The sequence below is a fragment of the Propithecus coquereli genome, unplaced genomic scaffold, assembly GCF_000956105.1.
Source record: "Propithecus coquereli isolate 6110/MARCELLA unplaced genomic scaffold, Pcoq_1.0 Scaffold154, whole genome shotgun sequence".
Classification (NCBI taxonomy): domain Eukaryota; kingdom Metazoa; phylum Chordata; class Mammalia; order Primates; family Indriidae; genus Propithecus; species Propithecus coquereli.
In genome coordinates, this window is record NW_012139858.1 from 216,932 (window position 1) to 228,086 (window position 11,155).

At 42.6% G+C, this 11,155-nt stretch overlaps 1 pseudogene; it reads left to right on the forward strand.

Moving 5' to 3' along the window:
• The first annotated feature begins 3,999 nt into the window (after positions 1-3,999).
• On the forward strand, positions 4,000-6,934 carry LOC105807190 (annotated as a pseudogene).
• Positions 6,935-11,155: the final 4,221 nt, after the last annotated feature.

The window sequence follows — 11,155 nt, forward strand, 5'->3', positions numbered from 1 at the left end:
TCTTTATAATAGTCAAATCAATTGTTCAAATCAATAAAGTAATAAGCCATTAGTTTTTCATTAAGAGTGTTCTTAAGAAAATAACCTAACCATAAATTCAATGATACAATCTCTATTTATTTTTAATAGAGAAGGAGAATGAAGATAGACAGTAAAGAATCCCATTCTTCACAGGTAAAAGAAAACTTTCAAAAGGCACCCCCTGCAATGTGAAATTTAAGATGATTACTTGGTGATGAGGACCTTGTAGTGAAGCCAAGTCTGGACAGGACAGTGATAGAGCTGAATTTCTGTTGTTTTCTTAAAGCCAGCTATGCTAAACTAAGGAATTAATAGGCACTATAACATTTCATCCTTACAGTAACTGTAAAAGATAAGAATTTTAATTATCCTTATTTTACAAGAAATAAACTAAGTTTGAGATTAGGAAAATAACATGCTGAAGATCACCCAACTAGTAAAAAGTAGAACCAGGGTTCAGACCCAAAAGCCTGTGCTCTTGAACATTGGCCTATAATGACTCCTAGGATGTTAGTCCAATTTGAGTTTTCTGCTGCCTGTAATGTCATTGTTGGACCCAAGCCTATAATTTCTAAACTTTCTTTGGTTTGTCCAATGGCCATTTGCCTGTCCTTCTTTCCCTAAGCTGGGGCATAAGGGGAGCCAGATCAGCTTAGAGGTGAGGCATAGGGAAGGGTCAAGAAGGTGCCTTTCACTTGGGCATTGACATAAATGAAACATAGAATCCAAGCCACTTGGAAGCTCCTTCAGAGCAAGAGGATCATACAAGCCCACATCCCTGTGGGCAGTGCTGGCCATACAGTAGGAAACCAATAAATGTCTATTGATTAGTCAAGAACACCTAATTTTTCTGGTTAATGTGTGGTGTGTGTGTGTATGTGAGTCTGTGCATATACACATATGTGTGGTATATGCATAATGTACTTAGTATTAGAATATTAGACTTATTATAACCTGATGTGTACAAGCTCATGTATAGTTGTCCGTGAGTGAGAAAAATTCTAGACATGGTCAAAGACTCGATTTTTTAGAACACAAGGAAACTGTACATGAGTTTTGGTTTGTGGATTGCTATTTTACTGATACACGTTCATGAACAGGGCGTTGAGGGGACATTAGCTCTGTGGACACTTACGATTTCCAATATGGATTTGTGATGGGGTTTTAGTCCATAAGTAATTGAAAATCCCTTTTGGTAATCTGGAATTGGGTCTCTATCACTGGTTCTGTCTCATGATCTCAATACTAAAAGATGTATCCATTTTAATAAGGGCAACACTGGGCAAAAGATCAAACCTTCAGCGTTCTTATCAGGTTGGCATTCTCTTGCTCTGCAATGTATGGTGATGGATAAGAAATTGATCTGTGTAGATCAGCACTGTTCAACAGAAATGTAATGTAAATCACATATACAATTATATATTTTTTGCTAGCCACATTAAAAAGGGCAAAAAATAAATGGATAAATTTAATTTTAATGTAACTGAATATATCCAAAATATTATCATGTGGCACTCTCCACATTTCAAGTATTTTATAGCCCATTGAGGCTGGTGGCTACCATATATGGGACATCCCAGTTGTAGATCATAACCCTTTGTCTAATTTTCAAATCACCAGACTTCTCAGATGACTCTTGGTAAAAAGCTGTCAAAGAAAATGATGCTTATTTTTAAACATTTTTTATGGATCTAAAGAAATCTAATCAATCAATAAGTATACAAAATTTTGAATCTCTGGAAGCAACGGTAAGAAACATACAAATGGCAGATGTCTGATGAAAAGGAGAGGGAGGAGGAAGAGAAGGGGGAGGAACAGAAGGAGAAAGAAGAAACTTCATTATAGGCAGTTATAGTAAGTAAGGATGAAAGCTTATTTGAACACATGGACATTCAAGCAAGTGGCGTGATGACTAAGCTGCAAAAGAGATCATTCCTGGGTGAGCAGAGACAATTGTAAATATATTTAATTAAAATGAATGAAAAAGGAGTTTGCGATGTTGTGACTAATACAATCTGGCTTTGTGTTGAGTCTTTAATGAAGCTTGACTAAAAATACTGTTGCTGATTTAATCAACTGTTATGCTAAGAGGACTTGTTATTTTCCCGTAAGTAAAGATGAAACTTACGTGAGGACATAGAAAAATGAAAAAGAGTTGGTAAGTGATCAGGTCATTTTTGAGTGTAAGGGCAAAGAGGAAAAGTGGCCCAAACTGACATGTTCACAAATTCTCTACAGAACACTGAGGCTCATAAATGAGGCTTTCTATTCCCAATCCCACAGCTCACCTGGGAACAAAACGATCTAAGATGCCACATAAAGAAGAAGCATGATGTCTTTGTAGAAAAAGATCTTGCTAGTAAATAGTTGATCATTCTCATGCACTGGGGTTCTCAGGCTGGGTTGATTTCAGACTCACATTGTATCCCTTAAATAATTTGAAGAGGTAACTTGAAGAGAAGCCTCCAGCTCCTGGGGTCATTACTTAAGAACTGTGAGAACCCAGATTTAGTTACTGCCTCAGTTTTCTCATTTATAAAGTTACTATAATAATAGTACTTATTTCATAGGTTTGTTTTGAGGACTAAAGGAGATAATCACTTAGCAAAGTGCTTTGCACAGAGTAAACTTTTGGTAAATAAAGTGTCTTGTATCCATTTTGTCTTATATCTCCAGTGCCAAGAATAATGCCTAGCACATAGTAGGCACTCTTTATCTGTTGAAATAATGAATGACCCAATTTCATATCAGGTACCAAAGCATAGGTTTTGTTGCTAAGACTGAATACTTTGATCATCAAGAAAAGAATGTTAGCAAGGGATGGGGCCTGAAGATAGCATATAAACCTACAGAGCAGAAGTTCCTATTCTTTTGGGGTCATTGTTTCCTTTGAGAATCCAGTGAAAGACGTAGACAGCCTAACCACAAAATTTTAGGTAGCTGTGTACACAGATATGCAAGCATCTTCAAGTCTATCCATGATCTTCTTGTTAAGAGCTCCTACTCATGAGTTTAGAAAGCCTGAGGAGAATGAAAAAAAGACAGGCATGTAGAAGGACCTCAAGAAGTTGGCTCCTCTGCTCTTTCCTCCCACTACACACACACAGAGTTTGCATCAGACAGTTCTACACCAGGGACTGTAGAGTAAGTTTCCAGAGATTTGGGTTAACAAAGAGACTATAAAAGGAATAAAGAACTATAAATCATTTTAATTAAAGAGACACAGAAACTAAGATTTTACATGAGGAGCAGATTTGGGATGTTGACTCATCTTGCACCCAGGCTGCTTTATTAGGGTGAATGCCAAGAAGAAAAACTGACCCCAGGACTGGGGGTGGCTGAGGGATTCCAGCCACAAATGAGGTGCTGCTGCCCCTTGGGCTAGTATTTTGAGTAATGGATTCCAGGCCCAGAAGGGTTCACGGGGACTTTAAAGTCACGGATGCTGGAAAAATTTATAAGTTCTCATTGCAGTGGTCACAGCCTGCCCCCACCCTTCCCCTAAGACTGTGTACTCAGCTAAGGATCAGGAGAAGATATTCCTTCCTGGAAATTACAGGAGGGAGGGGTCATCAATATGTGCCTTTGCCCTTCCAGGCGTGGGCAGGCTCAGGCCATACCTCCAATGAGTCAAGGTCCCTCAGGGTTTGTTGGCTTGTTTTCCATTGTGGTTTGCTGAGATATTTTTTTTTTTAATTAATGTTTACCATTTCCTTCTTAAAGTGAGCTTGAACACCACCCCCACCCCATTTCCATGAAGAATAAACCCACTGTCATTAATAACATTCCCATGTTATTAATAGACGATCAGGTTTTATAATTTTTAAGTTTGTACATTAACAACTATTTGGGAGAATACCAAAAAAAAACCACCTGGAAACATGATCCTTGCCTTCAGGTTAATAATAAGTCAAAAAGATGTTTCTCAGGCAACTGCGTGTGCCAGGCACCAAGGGACACAATGGCCCTTGGGACACAATGGTGCACAGTGTGGATGGGTGAGACTGCTGCCACAAAGAAGTTCATGGCCCAGCAAGGAAACAGACAAGCAATTGCAAGTGTGGCGAAGCATGGGGTGCAGTGGGGACATACAATGTGGGGGCCTAAACTAAATTGGTGGTGGAAGGTGTGATTGGGAAAGGCTTTCAAGAAACTTAAGTTCACTTTAAGAAACAAAGTAGTCCGCACTAGGCAATATAGAGCCTTCTGAGTTGGACTACAGTAAAGAACTAAATTTTGTGGAAAAGGGAAGCCAAAGAAGATGTAAGAGTTAGAGGGATCAGGAAGGCAGGTAGGACTTGAGTTTGTCTTTGAAGGAGAGGTAAATGAAGATGGAAAAGGTTGAGTTTTTCTGGAAACAAAATGATGTAAGTTGCAGCATAAGGAAGCAGCATGAAGTATTTATAGAAAAAGATGGTGACCGGCCTCATTTGTATATAAGATATTTGATTTACCGAGATGGGCCTGTACTAAAGGAATCTGTCTGAAGCATCCAGATATAAGAGAATAAGGATCTAAATCATGGAAATAGACAGAGAGAGATAAAACTAAGGAATAAAGGAGTTTCATGATTCACTGGATATAAATCAAGAAGCTAATTAGGAGACTTGCAGCTCTCTGGCCAGTTAGAATGGTGGGCTTAGTGCAAGGGCCAAATCTGGAAGAGGAGACGGGGAGGGCATAACAAATGTAGTTTTAAACATTTTGAGTTTGCAGATCATTATTATTATTATTCATGATTTCTTCATTATAACCACTTGCTGATTTGTTTGCTTTCCTAATGACAACTTCCCTAAAGTACATTCTAAATCATGGGATAGGGAATGGTTCTCTTGTATGTACCATAAATGAAGCTGTAAATCCTCAGAAAAAGAAAACAAATTTCCTGAATATTCAGAGAGTTTTTTTCAGGGTATAACACGGTTGGTCTCATGCACCCTTGGGGGTTTTCTCCATTTCGGTGAGCAGTTCACGTGGATAATAAATTTTGACAAATTTAATTTAACCAATATTTATTGAGCATGTACAGGGGATATAAGATTGAGATTGTTTTTGTTTGCCTCATGGCAATTCTTTGAATATAAAAGAGGCCAGTTTTTTCATTGGGTGATTTAATTACCCTTCTAATTTTTTTTTTTTTTTTGTGATGCCCATTCATTGAGATGTCTTTGTTCATAGTAAAAAGATAAACCCACACTCAGAAATTATCTGAATTTGTGGTGTAAATTAGTGGGGTTTGGCTGAAAAATCCATTTCTTTCTTATTAAAAAAAAAAAAAAGCTCAAATGCAAGACAAGATTCACATTAAAACCAGCCTTTTTAATACTGAGAGAAAAAGAATCTATTTGAAGGATTATCTTGAGGCCTTCCTCCCTTGGGGCAGATGGGTCATTGCAGATGGGTCGCTGGGCCCTAAAACATGGTATTTAGCTCATATCAGGAGCATTAAGGCCTTCCTATTATCTTCCCATATTTATATCCACCTTGGCTTTTCACTAATTCAAGACAAATCTTCTCTAATTAATAATAATTAATGAAGTTCATTCTCTTTCTAAAGAGGTTATGGTATTTAGTCTAAAACATTATGTCAATAGCAGGCCTGAAGTAAAAATAAAGTATCAGAATTATCAGACAGAAGTAAATAGTAATGTAATTTAGTTAAGTGATTTTATATTTCTTTTTGAGATAATTAAGAACTAGAAAAATAGTCATTCGGTAAATACTATAAACATGTAAAAAATACTGCAGCTGCTTGTATATTGCCACTGAGTTAGATGAGAAGTGGAAAGGACAGCCGGCTGGAGCAAGCCCCCGTGCCTGCTTCACAGTCTGGACCAAGTACCAGCTGTTCCTGGCCGGGCTCATGCTCGTTACTGGCTCCATCAACACGCTTTCGGCAAAGTGGGCGGACAACATCAGGGCCCAGGGCTGCGGAGGAAGCGAGGAACACAGCCGCCAGCATCCCTTCCTCCAGGCAGTGGGCATGTTTCCGGGAGAGCTCTCCCACCTGGTCACCCTCTCCCTCCTCCGGTGCAGAGCCACAGGGCAGTCAAGACTCCAGTGTCATCCCCAACAGTCCTGCAACCCCCTTCTCTTCCCGCCTCCAGCCCTCTGTGACATGATGGGGACCAGCCTCATGTATGTGGCTCTGAACATGACCAGTGCCTCCAGATTCTACATGCTGCGGGGCACAGTGGTCATATTCACAGGCCCGTTCTGGGTGGCCTTCCTGGGCCGGAAGCTGGTGCTGAGCCAGTGGCCAGGCTGGTGGCTGTGGGCCTGGCCGACCTTCTGAGCATGCATGATGATCAGCACAAGCTCAGCGAGGTGATCACAGGGGACCTGTTGATCATCATGATCCAGATTATCGTCTCCATCCAGATGGTGCTAGGGGAGGTTTGTCCACAAACACAGAGTGCACCCACTACGGGCCGTTGGCACTGAGGGCCTCTTTGGCTTGGTGATCCTCTCCTTGCTGCCGGTGCCCACGTACTACACGCCCGCCGGCTCCTTCAATGGAAACCCTCACAGGATGCTGGAGGATGCCCTGCACGCCTTCTGCCAGGTGGGCCGGCAGCCGATCATTGCCCTGGTGCTGCTGGGCAACATCAGCAGCATCGCCTTCTCCAACTTTGCAGACATCAGCGTCACCAAGAAGCTAAGCACCACCCATGTGGTGCTGGACAGCTTGCGCACTGTGGTCACCTGGGCACTGAGACTGGCGCTGGGCTGAGACGCCTTCCACGTGCTGTATATCCTCAACTTCTTCGTCCTTCGGATGGGTACTGCCCTCTACAACAAGCTGCACCACCTGCTGCTGGTCTGCCTGTTCCTGGGCCAGCCCCTGGCAGAGGAGAGAGAGCAGGAGAGACTGCTGAGTGGCACCCGGGCTGCCATCAACGATGCCAGCTGAACCTCCCTTGAGGCCCTCGTTGCCACCTGGGTGCTCCTTCACCCTGAGGCTGAGGCCACACAGGCTAGTGGGCCTCAAGTGCCCTGTCCCTATAGACCCCCAGGGCAGCTGCTGCCACAGAAGTTGACACAATACCCAAGTCCTCTTTTCTCACCACCCCCTGCAGGGTGGTGTTACCCAGCCCCCACAGGTCTCTGAGCCTCTCCTGTAGCACTAGTGCTAGATCATGAAGTTGAATTGCAGGTATTTGCAACGCTAGTATTTCTGGATCATAGACTAGATTATCATAATAGATTATCTAGTTTATGAGTCATAAGGTAGATTTGGTTCTCCAAAGAAGTCAGTCAGCAAGTTTAAACCAGAACTAAGCACTGCATTTCCTAAAACTTGCAGGATATTCCCTAAACCTGTCTAGAGACCTGGGTTTCAGCCCAGACTCTGCTGCAAACTCAGTGTCTGTCCCCCCAGCATGTTACCTGGTTGGACTGTGTCTTGGTGTTACCCTCTGGAAAGTAGGTGTTGATGCTGTGGCCTTTGGTGCCTCTGGCTCTAGCATCCTGTGGCCTATGATCTTGCCCAACCTGAGGAAAGAGTAACAGGCTGTTCACTTGAGATGCCCCTCTGCCACGGGACCTCCCCTCCTGTGCCCATTTTGATACCTTTGCTCACACCTGCCCCCCAACACACAAGGCCTCCCTGCCCTTGAGAGATTACTAGGGGAGCTGCAGCCCTTGATAATCATTTTGTGAACTGTTTACCTTTGCTTTGAAAGATAAGGAAACTGAGACCCAGAGATGTAAGTTGTTTGGCCAGAGGGAATCTCCTGGTCAGCTCTGGCCAAGGACCTGGGGGAGCCCCAGGTCGTGCAGCCACGTGATGCTGCAGCAGACTGGGGCCTGGAGCACATCTGGGACTTGACCCCATCCCCAGCCTCTGGCCTGCATGGAAACCTCCGGTATAATGGACTCACCAGGATGCCACCATTTAGAATACTACCAGTACCTGGGACATTGTGTCAAGTACTTAACACATTCTCTCGCATAACAGCCTTCAGAGGTGGGTACAGATGAAGAAATCGTGGCCCAGAGAAAGTGAAGAGACTTCCTCTTGGAGCCAGTATTCCAACCTAGATTTGCCTGATTCCAGACCTGTGGCCCACCTACTCTACAGGTCTCTGTGGGGTGTTTGGTGTGGGTTTCCTATGGCTGGGATGGAAGCCTCTTGTACTGTTGTCCTCCAGGTAACCCTGACACAGGAAAGTGACTCCCAATAGTGGGAGCCACTTGAGGTCCAAGTGGGTCCTTGGCTTCGTGCAAGAAAGAATTCAGGAGCGAGCTGCCAGTATAAAGTGAAAGCGAGATTTATTCAGAAACTGTAGAAAGCCTACTTCACAAACAGAGTAGAGGCTGGCCCTGGCTGCACAAGAGAACCAGTCCCTTTGGTTCCTGTTGCCTTTCTATTTAAGGAACTGGCTAAACAAGGGGAGGAATATTCATGAAGGGGTGGTGTTCCTCCACCATCTTAGTTCTAACGAGTTGGAACTTGCCCTGCCTCCACCTTGTTTTGATTAGGGCAATTTGAAACTTTGTTTTGAGACTTGTGACTCAAGTAATGCTGCAGCAATGCCCACAGCAGTACCTCAGGCAATACCTATGCCCAAGGCACTACCTATGCAGTACCTGCCAGTTCCGTCTCAGCCCTACCCTGAAGAGAAGGGAGGGCAGGACCCCAGGGAGCTGAGCAGGCCCAGTGTTGCTCACTGGGCACGGGGTAAGTGCACAGGTGGCGTGTGGCCTCAAGCCATTTTCCTGGCCAGCTTAGTCATAAACAAAGCACCTAATGTCTTCTCTAAAATAGCCTCTTAGGGAAGGGAGCTTTTAACAAGCGAAGCCCTCCAGTTGTATGGGATTCCAGCAGGTTATTTATGTGGGGTTTTTTGGGTGGGGGAGGTCCATTCCCCCAGCTCTGAGTCCCAGGGGTCCCTGAGCTTCTCTGGGCCATGGTGTCTGTCGTGGAAAGAAAGAAATACACAGTGACAGTGGTGGAGACTGCAGCTGCTTTGTCCAAAATGTGGGGCTTTAGAATGTTGTTTCAGACTTTCATTTTTAATAAAAGAAAAGGAAAATTGGCAAAAAAAAAAAAAAAAAGAAGAAAGAAAAATGGAAAGGACAAAAAACACTGGGGAAAAGTTAAGAGACCAAGGATGAGATAGGATATGAAAATGGGTTAGGGAGACACATGCATCAAAGGGAAAAGGAGACATACACAGAGGAAATTATAAAGAACTTGGACAAGAGGGAGATGAGTTGTTACTACTCTGCTTTCACCATACTCTACCCTTCATTTGGGCTGCAGCTTTAGAAAATGTTTACTCTTTATTTTCTGTCATTTCAAATAAGCAGTTTAAGCATTGTTCTCAATTCTCTAACTTTAGCCCTTACCCTTCAGATGCTCTGTTCTTAATGATCTAGCCCTTAGGTATGGGAAATTATTAATATTTAATATGCCAAAAAACAATAAGCAAGATAATATTAATCCCTAGGATTGTATTTGAGATCAGCTCACAAGATATATTGAGTCTAACACAGACATATCCAGTGAGCTGACGATTCTCCACTCCACCTTATGTAATTAGAACAGAGAACACCCTTACTGACATAATGACTGTGCTGCTAATTATAATGCAGTGCATGTGTGCACACACACACACACACACACACACACACACACACACACACACTCAAAACAAAGGTACCTTTCTTGTGGCAAAACTGGTAGCAAGGAGGTGACCGATGCCAATTTAGCTATATTTTTCCATAGTTCATAATGTTTTCTCATACTCTGTGCCAAGAGCCAGGCTGCACTTTTGGAGCGGCCCCAAGAAATTACAGAGAACAAAGATAAAGAAAAAGTGTTTTTATATTTAGCATCTCTCATGTGATCGTAGTCAGATATCAGCTAGGGCTACAGTCGTCTGGAAGGCTCAACTGAACTAGCTGTAGAGGATGAATCCATGACGTTACTGTCCATTTGTTGCTGGCTTTTGTGGGGGGCTCAGCCAGCACTACCACTGGGGACCTAAACCTTCCTATGAGCCTCTCTGTGGGGCCAGCTGGGCTTCCTCAAAGTATGGTAGCTGACTTCCAAGAGCAGATATCCTAAGAGTGTATTTGTCTACAGGCCCAAGCAGAAGCTCCAAAGCCTTTTTATGACCCAGACTCAGAAATTCCAGAACGTAACTTCCACTGCATACTATTCATCAGTAAGTCACTAAGTCTAGCCCAAATCCAAGGAAGGAGAATTGGACTGCACCCTTCAATGGAAGAAATAGAGAAGATTTTGTGGCCATCTTTAAATCAGTTTCAGAGATCTAGGTTCAGATGGTAATCTACCATTTTCTAGCTGAGAGCAAGTTATTAAATTTTTTTTTCCATCTTCAAAACAGGGATGACAATATCAACGATAGGAGGTTATTACAATGATTAAATTAAACTAAATTAAATCATGCTGTTTCATTCCTTGAAAATGACATGCTATACATGTACATGCATATAGATAATGTATATACATGCAAATGATGAGTATAGGGCAACTCTGTGAATATATTAGCTGATAGAACCAGAATGCTAGTTTCAAAATTTACATTCTGGGAATCCCCTACTTGTGTATCTGTTGCAGTTTCTGTATCTAGAATTCAAGTGAGGGTCTTTAATGTGAGATGGAAGATGAGAGGGAAGTGTAGCAGAGAGTTATACCATGGCCGTCAAATACCCATAGAAAAGCCCAACACCACTCTGAAAATTCAGCAGCCAGTGCCCCACCCCACGCCACCAGAAGACAAAAGAATTCGCAAAACGGAGATCCCCTTGCCCTTCACCTAAGGATCAGTTTTGTGTCTATGGAGTATTTTGCCCCTCTGGACAGTCTGCTCCTGATTATCATAATGAATTCCCACCATATTTCTATATTAAGTGGTGCATAAATAAAGCTTTTCCTCCATCTCGTTAAACTTTTTCAAGAGGAAAGAAAGCTTGTTTATTGATATCTGGGCAAATAAACATTCAGAGCATAACAGGATGCCAAAATACCTCAAGTTCATTGGCCTATTCCTCTACCACCAAGCTCTTCTTTATTGGGTCCACCTCACACTTTTCTGTATTCCTCGAGACATGGCTTCGGGTTGTCCTTCTGTATTTATTTTCATACATATTTGAAAAAAAT